The following is a 13,329-nucleotide window of genomic DNA, read 5'->3' as shown; positions in this document are numbered from 1 at the left end:
ACTTTGAAAACTTAGCAACACAGGATACATTATGAGTAAGTTCCTTACTTTTTTTTTTAGTAATGATGCTAACTCACCAGATCCTTCTGAAAGAGTCCTTTTACTAATTTCAATGAAGTCAAGTCAAGAACAAGTTGTAATATGAAACACACTTTATGCAACTATGTTGAAATTCTCTGCCAGAGTTACATATTCCCATGTAAGAATTTTATGGTAAAACAATTTCAAAACAATATCAAGCATCATGTTGGGTTCATTTTGGTTTTAGGTTGCCACAGGAAAACTCTTTCTATACAAATCATTGAAATCCTAAGGCAAAATGATAGTTAGTGCTTTTAGTAGGAAAAAAAAATCATGTTCCCTACAGTTTATAATAAAAGAGCTGAAACTGAGCCCCAACTGAAATTATACTGTTAGGCAACTCCAAAAACTAAACATAAAAACATGTTAAAATGCAACACAGAAGGAAAACCATTCTCTTATACACAGTTTTAGATGCTTAGCCATTCCTGACCCCAGCCCAGATGAGATCAACTGATCCTTCATAGGGTTTCCTCCCATCAGCCAACAAACTCACGCCCTTCTCAGCCACACGGTTACTCAGGAAAACGCAAGCAATACATTTAAAGGGCCAAAGAAATCCCGTGGGTGGGTTTGGTCTGCTTTTCAAAACCAATGAACTTCTCATTAAATAACCTTTAATAACAAGAGAGAAGTTTACAAGACATACACCCAACTTAACTACAAGGCAGGCTATGATGCACATCTCACCCTATTTTTTTTTTTTTAAAAGAGAAGCTTTCTGAATGGCACAATCCATTTTGCCAGGTAATGTCAGAAAATTAATGAGTCCTACTTGGAAGTACTACCAGGTTCATTTTTAGAATGATTTTCAGGAAGTATGATGTTTCGATCACAAAAGCCCAAGCATCTAAAACCTCCATGACACTTTATTAATTCTTTATAAAATAAAGTCTTGCAACCACAGAATTCTGAGAATCCAGCTTTTCCAGAAAGCTTAAGAAAAATACTTGAGTTTCACCATTCTCAAATTTATTTGAGTTTGAAACAAAATAAACATATTATTCTATTTAATATCCTTGCACAAGCAAATTCACAAGAATGAAATGTGTCCAAAGTTCCTAGAAAAAATGTAGCAACACAAGCTGCCAACTTGTTCAATGTCAAGCTCTAGGCAGTATAGCCACACTAGCAGTAAATGACTGACTCAGAGTAGTCACACTTAAACTATTTTTGCTTTTAAAGTACTGCCAGGCACTGTGTTAATATTCAACCCAGAGTAAATTTAGCCCAACAAGAAAACAAGTGTTTCCATGGTTGCTTCTTCACAGTGTTTATGGTATATATGCAGCCATTAGGCACAGAAATACAGCCAGATAAATTAAGTAGAAATGCTCATCTTTCATTTATATCCAGGCTTTCAGACACTGGGAATGCTAAATGCAACCCAGGCTATTCTTCCATCTCCTTTCATCTACCCACCCCTCCAGACCTCAAAAGTTTTGAAGTTTGTACCATTAAAGTACCTTTGGCAGATTGCTGTTTGCAGATTTTATTTGGCCCTATGTTAAGGGTCACAACCACTTATATTTCTCTGTGCAGCTACAGGGCTGAAATGCTTAAAAAGTATCTAGGAAGAACAGTAGAAAATGTGGACTGCAGATACCAAATGAATTCATTATACAGTATCATGCATAGTGAATGGTCAGAGTCTGCTAATGTGGTAATGTGAACACTCAGAAAGTGTTCAAAAAATACTGGTTGTGAGAGATGAATGGCTAGCATCTGATTGATCCAAAAATATCCCAATTTCTTTCAAAATATGCTATTTCTATTCCAATGCATATGGAGCTCTAAGACTTGGAGAGCACAGTGAATGAGAAACAGATACTAGGATTCTTTCCTAATGAATCCACCTGCCTGTTTACAATAAAGCTGCTAGAATCTCAGCACTAACTATATAGAATCTACACTATGGTCAGATAAGGGGGTTTGGCATTTTGCTCAGGAAAAAATCTTAAAGCTAGCTATCTCAGCTCCGGGTTTTAAAGTAGGATGTATGCCCCTTAGTATACAAGCTTTCAAAATTGCTATTCAAAATTAGCTTTGATCTAAAAATGAAAAATAATTCGATTTCACTAATAATATATACTGCCATTAAGCAGGACATGCATAAATATGAATACAACAAATATCAGAGGCCTATGCTCTTTCTCAGGGGGCAGAACAGTCTAAAATGTGTGGAGACCACTGTTGTACCAAATAAAGTCTCTTGGAGTTTAAGAGCCTTTTCTTCTCTTCGTGTTCTATCCTAGTACAATGTTTTTTACATTTAAATGGTCACTGGCACAAAGGAAGTATAGTGGAAAAGTCTAGGTCAGCAAGCAACTGGAGAAGACAGAGAAATGGTAATCTGAGTGAGGCAGGTCTGGAAAACAGCCACACGAAGGAGCTCACTGCAGCTCAGGGCAGCTGTAATGATACGACTGGGAACACAAAGTCACACAGACCAGCCTCATCCAAGAGCCCAGCTCTGAACAAAAACACTGACCTGTTCTCTTAACAAGACACCTCCACCTCTAGGGCTCCGTGAACATTAAAATAATGGTTTAAAAGCTCTTTTCAATGAACTGGAAAAGCCTCACACAAGTGTAGTTAGATAACAGACGTCTTTAAAAACACATGGCTCTTGGAGAACAACTGTGAAAGGGGTTCCCTGGTAGTGCAAAAGATGGAGACTCAGTCTCTGACTTGCTTGCATGGAATCTTTCAGTCCTATGGGAAGCATCTAACACAGGGCTTGGCGTAGAGCAGGTGCTTAAAAAATCTCTGAGGAATAAACGGATAGAATACAAAACTCTTTATTCATAAAACACCTTATTTGAAGCCCATACATTCTAAAGCTCTGTGTTTGTTATGTGTATGTTTACTGCACTGGTAATTTTCAGACTATGAAAGCCTAAGGGACATACATACATTATCAGAATGTTTTGCTTTCTGACTCCTTCGATCACTGACTTCACTAACTCTACTTACAGTTCAGACAACCTATTCTTTACCTGAAAGTTCAACATTATAGGATTATAAACAGTAGTTAAATCTCCACAGAGGCAAAGACAGGGAGGGATGAATAGTTGAAGCATGAGATTTTAGGGTAGTAAAACTATTCTATATATTATTATGGTGAATACACAACATTACACATCTGTCAAAAACCCATAGGCCGTTTGATCTAGTAATTCCACTTCTGGGTATAAAAATTATAACTAGGGACTCAAACGGATATTTGTATACCAGTTTCATTAGCATCACTACCGCCATTAGGTGGAAACAACCCAAGTGTCTGTTGACAGATGAATCGATAAACAAAATGTGGTATGCAGGCGCACGCACGCACGCACGCACACACACACACACACACACACACACACACACACACAGTGGAATATCATTCAGTCTTTAAAAAGGAATGAAATTCTGATATGTGCTATAACACAAATGCACTTTGAAGACATTACGCTAAGTGACATAAGCCAGACACAAAAGGATGATTTTGGACCTGTTCGGCTCCCTCCCTTCCCGGGCGGCCCCTCCGGCGGAGCGCGCCCACTCCAGGACCCCGGCCGGGCCCCGCGAGCCCACCACCCGCGTCGGCCGCTTCCCGGCCCCACGGGCCACGCGCTGACCGCCGAGCAACTCGCACGGCCGCCCGCCCCCTTGTCCGGTTTCCCCGTGCCCTCAGGCGGAGGCAGGGGTCCCGCCGCGCCCCGCGGCCACGTACCTTCCAGCCCGCAGAGCCGTCGCTGTCGTCTTCACCCCTGAAGTGGGACCCGTTCTGGAACCTCCACCGCAGATCCGCGGAAGCGGGAGCCGCTTCTCAGTCGAGGTCTCTGAAGTCCGGTCGGCCGGGCCAGCGGCTCCAAGTCCGGGCCGACCGCCGCCGTCCGCCCGGCGCGGGAGAGCCGAGAAGGGGCGAGTGCGGCGCCGGGAGCCCAGCGGGTGCGAGGCGGCGATCCAAGGCTGGGGGGCAAGGTCGGCAGGAAGGCGCAGCCAAGCACAGTGCGGGCCCAGAACTTCGCGGGCCCATCATCTGGTCTCCGTCGGCCCGCTGCGCAGACGTTACGGCGGCCCGAAGCAGGGAAGGCGCTGCGGCGGCTGGTATCCCTGCGGCGCTCATGATGCTACTGACCGTTGAATAAAGGCGGCGGCGGCGCCTGCAGCTACTACACCGCCCCAGGGTTACGCAATCTGCGCCCAACGGCTGTCCGTCCCCGACAGACGGCCCTCACGGCCAATGAGCGCGAGGCGCCACGGCGCAGGCCCGCCCCCGACCGATGGCAAAAGTTAGAAGACAGAAAATAGAAGGAAAAAAATGAAATCACAGTGCAAGTAAATGAAATAAACACTAAAAAAAAAAAAGTGTAAAAGAAGAATGAAAGAACTGATTCTTTGAAGACAAACAAAATGGGTAAACATTTACCTAGACTTATCAAGAAATAAAAAGGACAGGACTCAAAATCAGAAATAGAAATTTAAAGAGAAGTGACACCACTGAAATACAAAGGATTGAAGAGATAAGTATGAAAAATTATATGGCAATAATTTTGACATCCTAGAAGAAATGGATAAGTTCCTAGAATCATACCATGTTAAAAACCTGTTCTGGAGGAAATAGAAATCTGAACAGACTAACAACTAGCAACCAATTGAATCAGTAATCAAAAACTCCACACAATCAAAAGTCCAATATGTTTTCATAGGAGAATTCCACCCAAACATTGAAAGAAGAGTTAATACCTATCTTCTCAAACTATTCCCAAAAATTGAAGAGGAAGGAACACTTACAAATTCATTTCTATGAGGCCAAAATCACACTGTTACCAAAACAAGATTAGGACACTACCAAAAAAAAAAAAAGGACAACTACCCACCAATATTCCTGTAAAGCATAGTTGTAAAAATCCTCAACAAAATATTAGCAAACTGCCTTCAAAAATACATTAAAGGATCATTCACCAAACCAAATGGGATTTATTCTAGGGATGCATAGATGGCTTACTACCAGCAAATTAATACATGCAAACACCGTGTTAACCAAAGGAAGGATAAAAACTATACAACCATCTCAATACATGGTGAAAGAGGATCTGACAAAATTCGTATCCACTCATGATAAAACATTTCACCAAAGTTGGTATAGAAGGAACCTATATCAACATAAAAAAGACCTTATATGACTTACCCACAGCTAATATCATAGTCCATGGTGAAAAGCTGACAGCTTTTTCTCTCAAATCAGGAACAATTCAAGGATGTCCAGTATCAGCACTTTTATTCACCATAGTACTGGAAAGTCCTAGCCACAAATGACAAGAAAAAGAAATAAAAGGCATCCAGATTGTTAAGAAGTAAAATTGTCAGCCTTTGCAGATGACATGATACTCTATTTAAAAAAACACTAAAACTCCAAAAAAACTAACAGATTTAATAAATGAGCTCAGTAACATTGCAACATGTAAAGTCATTATACAGAAAAACGTTGCGTTTCTATGTACAAAAAAATAAACTACCCAAAACAGAAATTAACAAACCAATCCCATTTACAAATGTATCCAAAAGAATGAAGTTCTTAGACATAAATCTAACCAAGGAAATCAAAAAAAAAAGTATGATTTTGTATAATTCCACATTTATGAGGTACCTCAGTCAGATACATAGAGACTGAAAGTAGAACAGTTGTTTCCAGAGTCAAGGGGTAGGAGAGCAGTTATTGTTAATGGATAATGAGCTTCAGTATAGGATAAGGAAAAAGTGCTAGAGACAGACAGTGGTGATGGCTGCACAACAATGTGAATATACTTAATGCCACTGAACTGCATGCCAAAAAATAGCTGAAATGGTAAATTTCATGTTATATATATATATTTACCACAAAAGAGCAAGACAGCACAAAGAGTGAACTCTAATATAAATGATGGGTTCTAATGTTGGATTAACAACTGTAACAATGTACCACTAAAATGTAAGATGCTAAAATTGGGAGTGGGTAGGGGGAAACTTATCAGAAATCTCTGTATTATCTGCTCAATTGTTCTCTAAACCTAAAATTCTTCTAAAAAATAGTCTACTCATTAAAAAGAAAAACCTAAACATAGGAGGTTGCTCTGTAAAAAAGTAGACATTTTTCTTTCATGTAATGCTGTGTACTCACTTCTCGGTGACCCATTTCCTTGTCTGGGACCCTGGGAGCCCCATCAGAACCCTGAGCCCCACCACTCAGCCTGGCTCCAGCCTCTTTTCCTGCTGATTCCGACCTTGTTCTTTAATGTTCATGTATGCCCTAATGTTAAGGACCCAGATGCAGGTTCTCTTGCTCCCATAGGCCCTGGATGCTCTTACTATGCCCCAGTCTGTCTGCCTTGCTGTGACCTATGACTTGTCTTGAACTCATTATTTGTGTATTTTCTGGCTGGAAGTGACTGACCTACTACTGACTGTTGGTACTCTAATCTTTGATACAGTTCCCTAATTCTGTCCACAAACCTTCTATTTATTTTGCTGTAAGGCCCAGACCAGCCTGGTAGTAATTAACTATGAACAGTGCTTGTGGGAATGATATTGATACAAAATGGTTAGATTCAAGAACATTTCTTAACACTGAAAATAGGAGAGTTCTTTATTCAATGTAAAATGCCTCTTTATAAAGCTCTTAGGGGTAGAACTGTACTCTACCTTCTCATTTCCTGCCTTAATTCTATGTTCATAGGGTATCCTACATTTAAAGGGAGAACTGCAAACTTGAATGCCTACCAGGAAAAGCAGTGAAAGTGTATCAGATAGAAGACAAAGGGAATGGTCAGAATGGTGTCTGACTGAGAAGTACAGCTCTGATCTAAACACATTTAAAAACAACAAATCCCAACACTGTGTGAGCCAAACAAAACTCACATTTCAGGCTAATGTGTGATTTGGAACATTAGAAAAAGAGAGAGAGAAGGTGGGAAAGCATGAGCACCTTAGGTAGACTCTGATATTCATGACACAAAATCTGGACTAAATCACTCCATAAAAATGCATATTTATTAAAATACCAGAGAGAAGCTCACGCCTGTGAAGGAGATGGGCATTCAAATCACATTTCAGGACACCTAACCCTTTGGCCAAGTGAGAATGTGATTAATAACATGACTTGCTTCATGTGTAATGTTGAGATGTTGGTAACCTATGAAGGCTGAAAGGACCTTCTTCTATGGCCTGATTCATTTTGCTTCCGGTGTCCTCAAAGGGAAAACTAGGTAGGGAGCAGAGAATAAAATCTTAAAATGAAAAAAAAAGCCCTACAAATGTTCAAGATTCTTTTCTCATAAAGAGGCATACTCTTTTAACACCAAATATTTAAGCTCTTTTCTTTCCCATTCTCATCTTATAAAAGGGAATTGAACTATGACCAGTTGTTATCATTTACTGCTAAATGTAACTTTTAGAACAGAAAGTATTATTATTCATTCATTCTAAGATTATTTTTTAACAGATTAGAGAATGTTCTTCACAGGAAGCCTATGCCATGAGGTACATGGAACAAAGCCTCTGCTTGCCTACCCTGAGCATTTGAATTAGCAGATGAATTAGAAAAAAGGCACACACTCCTCCAGGCACACTAGGTACATACTTTGGGGATTAGAGCACAGGCCAGCATGTAGTCATCCCACGCTTTGACAGGGGTGCTCAGATGTAGTGCATAAGAAACTGTACAGCTGTGTAGAGCAGAGACATCCTATCCCACAGTTCTGCTATCTTAATAAAGGGATTATTTAGATTCTGTGAGTCAGTACTTTCTAGCCCACCATCTCTTTATCTGACCAACCATCCCAAATTTATAACCCATGTAAAAATAATTCACGCCCTGGCAATGGCTTTCAGTGGTTTGATACTGAACCACTTTCCTGGATCCTCCCTCCCCTCAAACTTCAGCCTGGCTAACAACAAGGTTGCCCTCTCTGCATTTCTCATCTTGCTGTCTGTGGAGAGGTGACAAAATATCCTGGTTATGAACTAGGTGTCCCCTCACAGTGGCTCTCATGGCCTCGGCTCTGTGTGTGACACCCCGTTAGCTCAACCAAGTCCCTGAACTTCTTCATTCTCCAAGAAGAGCATCTTTTAAGAGGTTCTTCCCACCTAACTTGCCCAGCTCTGCAGTGTAGACCCAGAAAGGCTCTATCAAGGGCTAGTAGGCAACAAGTCATAAATCTAATTGGTATCTTCAAGAGTTAGCATCTCTGGCAAGGGAAAAGTCAGTAGTAAATGGGGTGGCTTTGAGCACTATCAATCTTTCCTATATATAGATACATATAACAGATACTGATAATGTAAAGTAAAATATTTAACACAAAGGCAGGACTGGTATAAAATGTTTAGAAAGCAAAAGCCCTCTCTGCTTCAAAATTACATATATAGATTCTGCACATATAAGATAATCAATCCATAAACATTCACAGAGCACTATGACTTCTAAGTAATCATGGAGGGAAACAATGCAAAGATGCATAATGGAATGATGATATTTTCTTTTTTTTCCCCATGCTTTACACGTCTTGAGAAGCCTTGCAGAGTCTAGCCTTTCTCTAGACTCCCCTCCTCTTTGCTCTTTTTTTTTAATTGAAGTGCTGTTGATAAACAATCGTATGTTGGTTTCAAATGTATAACACAGTAGTTCAACAGTTAACCATATTTTTAAATCCTCATCCCCTCTAGTACAGTTACTATCTATCAATGAAGAAAGGTGTTACAGAATCATTGAGTATATACTTCATGCTGTACTACTGTCCTCATGAATAACTTATACTGTGATCGTGAATAATTGTGCCCCTTTATCTCCCTCACCCTCCTCGCCCACCTGTCCCAACTCCTCCCCCTTAGTAACCACTAGTTATTTCTCAGTGTCTATGAGTCTACTGGAATGAGTATATTTCCCACACCAAAACTCTGGATACATGGCCAGTGGGATAGAACATCAGAAACTAAAACTCTCCTAAAAGTTAAGGAATACAAAGTCAATGAAAATATCAGATTATCCTAAATTGCAAAGAGCTGATAATATAAGGGAGATAAATGGAAATATTCTGAAGGATAATGAACAATATGATACAGAGTAAGAGCACTTTATCTGGGACATGTAGGTGGCAAAGACCAAAATGTTCAATAACACCTGAGTTGGCCATTATGTAGGAAATGGTCTCTCTCATACATTGTTGATAGGAATTTCAATTAATGTAATGTTTATGAAAGGCAATTTGCCCTTCATAGTATAATTTAAAATTTCACATATGTTTTGACTCAGCAATTTCACCAGCATTCACCTTACAGATATAGACTACTTACATGGAATTTTGTAGATATAAGAATAGTTACTGCAGCAATGTCGGCACCAAACAATTATCCCAACATCAGGAGACTGGTTAAAAATTATGAGTTACTATATGGCCATTAAAAAGAATGAAGAAGCCCTATATGCACTGACATGGCAGAATACCCAAAATATATTAAGTGAAACAAGCAAATTAGAACAGTATGCCTAATATGCTACCATCTTCTCTCTCTTTCTCTCTCTCTCTCTCTCTCTCACACACACACACACACACACAGAATGATATTTCTACCAGAATACATAAGAAATTGGCAACAACTGCCTCCATGGAGGCAAAGACCCTACTTTTCACTACATAGTCTTTTTTGTGAATTTTATCAAAAAGATAAAAACTATAAAGAGGGGCAGGGAATATATATATACAAGAAGTGCTATAGAGAGGAAGGGGCTATCTTGAGCAGGACTGGTTAACAAAGATCTCCCACAGAAAGCACTCTGAATGAAATCTTCCTGGGAGAGACAGTATGGAAGCCTGGGGAGGTGTCCTAGAGGCCAACCAGGTGAGGAAGAAAGGAACAAGCCATTTTTGTCTACAAAGAGGAAGTGGATCAGAAAGGGACTAATGTTATGCCAATACTGAACGCTACTCCCTTTTCCACGTTCTCATACGGCACTTGTCTGTTAGTAGGTCATATGCATGAATCTAGAATGCAATCCATTCACTTACTGAATATCTATTATGAGCCAGGAACTATGCTAGATGTTGAGGACAGAAAACGGTGAGACAAGGACTGAGTCTCACCGTTTTCTGTCCTCAACATCTAGCATAGTTCTCTATCTGAGGAAAATGCAAAGCTAGGAGAGAGGAGGAATTCCATAGAGAAAAACTTGAGCAGCATATAGCCTAAGGCAATTCTCTCTCTGTTATGCATGATGCAGGGATAATGAAGGTGCTGATAAAAACAACAGCCAACGCTTATATAACATTTAATATGTGCCAAGTCACTATTCTAAGTCACTTTCATATATTAATTCATTTAATCTTCACAGCAACCCTATGAAGTAGGTATACTATTATTAGGCCACCTTAAATGGAGTACCTAATGTACTGCAAGGTTTTTAAGAGCATACCATTGCTACACAGCTATTAAGGGGCTGAACCCAGATTTGAACTCAAAAAGTGTGGCTCTTGAACTAAGCAGTGAATTACTACTAGGGACCCTGAGAGAACAAGTGCCAATCTCGGAATAATAATGCTACCTTACACTTATTTGTATAGGACTTTGCAGTTTATAAGATACTTTCACATGCTTTTTTCAATTTAGAAAAGCCCCATGATAGATTCTCTTTGAAATGAACACACATTCCAGCTATTGAAATAGATAAAATTATAAAAACTATTATAAACTCTCAAAATGCCCATCACTAAAAATAACTGTAGTAGAAAAGTTTCCCAAGGAGTTCTACACAAATTCATCATCTGGTAACATTCAAGTTAAGACAGTATTAGTTGAGCATCACTGCTTTCAAAGGAAAGGCAGTGATAAACTAGACAATGGATTCAAGTTCTTTCGATGCCACTTAAACAGTGAAATACTGCCTTTGACTTACTAACATAAAAATCATAATTCTTACATTCTATTACTCATTATATAGTTATTTGAGCACTTTGGCAACTGGTATAGGTTTAAATATTGTACTATTCAATTAGCATTAAGTGAAATGCACTTTAATCAATTCCTCTCAAAATAGTTTAAATTGTTTAAATAGGACTAACTACAACAGAAAATCTGAAAGACAAATTTACCTGTCAAATTTAGGAAACGAATTTCCCCAGTTTCTTTTTACCAGCTTAGTTCTTAAATAGATCCAGACATACTTGTAGAAAGTACCAGCTGACATTACTCAGTGGGGATTTCCTTACTTTCACTAATTTTGGATTTCCTTGTCAACAAGGAGACATAATCCTTGCTTCTATTTTTTAATCAATACATGACTAAGCAGAGTACTACCCAGTGAAAATGAAATGGGCACTGCCCTTATAGAGTGAAATAAATATTCTCTACTCAATTTTCCAACCAAAGCGCACAAATATCTGCTGAAGGAAAATAAAGTCTTGGCACCACTGGAGGGAAAAAAAATTTGCCAGCTGTCTTCCCAGCATAATGCTTTCTACAGTCATGTACAGTATTATCTCATGCTCTTTAATATCTGCCACTTTAAATGACTCTCTTTAATTAAATAATTATCTTCTTGGGAAAACACAACTCAATCCTAAACTGAGTAGGATTCTACCTCCCCACTTATTCAAATTCTACCTGTTCTTCAAAGTCTTGTTCAAAACTCATTTTCTCTATGAAGCCATCACCCTCTGGTTTCCAAGATCTCTCCCTTCTCAGGTGTTAATTATGTGAATCGCATCCTGATTCATTTGTTCCCTATCTTTTTCTAATTCAATAGCACTCTGCTTGTATTTCTCTCATGGCACTTATCTTTCTTTGAACTGCAGTGATTTTAAATGTTTCTCTTGTCCACTAAGAGGACTAAGTCATACCCATCTGGGTATTATCTTTGATTAAAGCCCAGTGTTTGACACATTAACAATAAATATTTGTTGTCTTGAATAAATGTTGTCCATCCTATAAGAATACAAAAGAAAAAAAAGCCACATTTCTTTTTTCTGTATTCCTAGATACCTAGCCCAGTGCCAGGCATCAATAAGCCACTTGAAGATATTCAACGAATACTATATAAGTAAACCAGTTGTAGTTTAGTTTTACTTAAATCTGAATAAACATGTCCCTGATCAAACAAATGACTCAAAAAATTGAGGTCAGTTCAAATACCTCTTGCTTTTGTGAGTTAGTAACACACACACACACACACACACACACACACACACACACACACACACACACACACACACACACACAGAAAGCCAGTACTGTTTCAGTAGTTAAAAACTGATATTTGAGTATTCAAAATGAACAAACAAATAAGAGCTGGTTGGTATGCTGAAAACCTGGCCACAATACTTGCTATCACCTCTCAGTGAGAGGCAGAGTCTATTCTCCCACCCTTTGAAGTTGGGCTGCCTTGTGATTGCTTTGACCAATAGTCTGGCAAAAGTTACACTGTCCAGTTTCCAAGCCGAGGTCTCAGGAGATCTACCTCCACTCTTGAGGCTCTTATCTCCCTCCTGCCATAATGGGAACAAATCTGAACTAGTCTGCTGGGGAATGAGACCACCTGGGGTGCAGACAAGCTGTTCCAACTGAGGGTGTCCTAGACGGAGAGATGCAAGTCGATCAGGGAGCCTAACTGGCCCAGCAGAAGGATCACCCAGCTAAATCCAGTCCCAACGGCCAATCCATGGGATCACAAGCCCAATAACAGTTATTTTGAGTCACTAAGTTTTGATGTGGTTTGTTACACAACAAAAGCTAAGTCATCACATTTAATTTAAAACTGAACACTTACATGGTGCCACGATACTAATTTCTATTCCACGGAAGATTTAGACAGCCAATGTAGATCATTCCTATATGTTTAATATTTATTTTTAAATAATCTTAAAATCTAATTATGATTAAATAACTAACTATGATTAAAGCAAAATTTCTAAATAAAGAGTATTTGCAATCTTTTTGGTTGATTTTTTTAAAACCTATTATTTAATAAATTAGTGCACCTCATCACTGTCCCCTTATACACCACGAGATTTTTTTCTTTACACCATGTGTATCTTGCTTACAAAATTGGATGGGGGAAGTCAGGTGTCACCTCTAGTCTTCATTGCTTTAAATACCTATAACTGGGAGGGGCAAAATAAGCAGTGAAAAACTCTAAATCAATACTACCAACAAGGAGCATAAATGCAGAAAATTAAAAAACAAATAGCTATTTCCATTTCCCCATCTCATTAGATTATAGAATCAGTTAAC

The 13,329-nt window shown here is 39.1% G+C and overlaps 1 protein-coding gene across 4 annotated transcripts in view; it reads right to left on the bottom strand.

Moving 5' to 3' along the window:
• The window catches only part of LOC108408551 (serine/threonine-protein kinase TAO1-like), a 581,472-nt gene that overhangs the window by 514,191 nt on the left and 53,952 nt on the right, over positions 1-13,329 (bottom strand). For all 4 annotated transcript variants that reach the window (XM_073229189.1, XM_073229187.1, XM_073229186.1 and 1 more), the window contains one exon: positions 3,803-5,377. The gene's annotated coding sequence lies outside the window, so the exon portion shown is untranslated. The remainder of the gene's footprint in view (positions 1-3,802; positions 5,378-13,329) is intronic.

Source organism: Manis javanica, chromosome 2 (genome assembly GCF_040802235.1).
Source record: "Manis javanica isolate MJ-LG chromosome 2, MJ_LKY, whole genome shotgun sequence".
Taxonomy (NCBI): domain Eukaryota; kingdom Metazoa; phylum Chordata; class Mammalia; order Pholidota; family Manidae; genus Manis; species Manis javanica.
Note: the sequence above shows the minus strand (reverse complement) of the source record. Positions and strands in the feature narration are given on the sequence as shown.